We start from the raw sequence: 1093 nt of genomic DNA, 5'->3' as shown, positions 1-1093 counted from the left end.
CAGCTGAAAGAGCACAAACATTTAACCAGCCTTGCCAAGCACCTTGTTAGATGGACAGCCAGCTTTCTCCTAGCCTGACCATTTTAAAGTAGTCCAAAATCAGCCCTCAGACAACCATAGCCAGATTTAAGATGAACTTAAGACCAGTAAACCATCTTAGGCTGGTTTAAGATGTTTTTTAAGCATTGCTGCAAGGGCATCAATTAAGTATGGCACCAAAAAACATGAGGGGAAAAGACTCTGTGTTGACATCACAGCTCATGCACTGATTAGCATCTGTGATGTTTATATTTTTTTAGCTTATCCACCTTATTTTTCAATGTGAAAGTAAGCCGTTTTGTGTAAATGTGCGAGACATCCGGTTCATTAGCCACTGTAGGGAAATAACGGCTGTGTCCAAAAGCTCTAAAATGCTGCCTTCGGAGGCAGCATTCCAAGGCAGGAAGGCATCAAGGCACGTCCGAATCCAAATTCTGCTTTACTGCCTGTCTCCGGAGGTATCTTCTTCTGATCGAATTTTGAAGGCAGCATAGATGTAGTCTATCCTTCACTGCCTTTGATATCCCAAAATCCTCTGTGTTCCATTCTGTGACGGTTGAGCTAAAAAATAAAGATACGTCTGATAATTGCATTTGGTGGTCAGTTTGTGTGTAAATGTATATTTCTGACTAACTTTTTGCACTTTTGATGTTATTTCTAGTGAGAAATCATTATTATAGTAATTAAATATTAATTTAGTTATCACCAAAACTCGTTCTATTTTGTTGTAGATCATTAAACCGTTACGCTGCCTCAGAAGCCTGAGGTGCCTTGTGGAAAAAGCTGCCTGCAAAGTCATTGCCTGATAAGGTAGCAAGGCAGCAAGTCCGCAGCCTAGGTTTTCGGATGCAGCCAAGGTGTAAGCATAGCCTATTCCATCAATCATAATTTTCAGGAACTCATGCGCCCCGACATTGGGCGATGTTGAGGAAAACTGTACAGTGTTAATTAAATTAATTAGATGTTACAAATAATTAGGTAAAAGTTTGCATTTGCTTTTTATCACTTAAGTAAGCACCACAATTAAATTGTAGATTTAGGGGGGGGGGGGGCG

Source organism: Sinocyclocheilus anshuiensis, unplaced genomic scaffold (assembly GCF_001515605.1).
Source record: "Sinocyclocheilus anshuiensis isolate Anshui unplaced genomic scaffold, SAMN03320099.WGS_v1.1 scaffold976, whole genome shotgun sequence".
NCBI lineage: Eukaryota > Metazoa > Chordata > Actinopteri > Cypriniformes > Cyprinidae > Sinocyclocheilus > Sinocyclocheilus anshuiensis.
The sequence above is the reverse complement of the archived record's forward strand: the minus strand, read 5'-3'. Positions refer to the sequence as shown.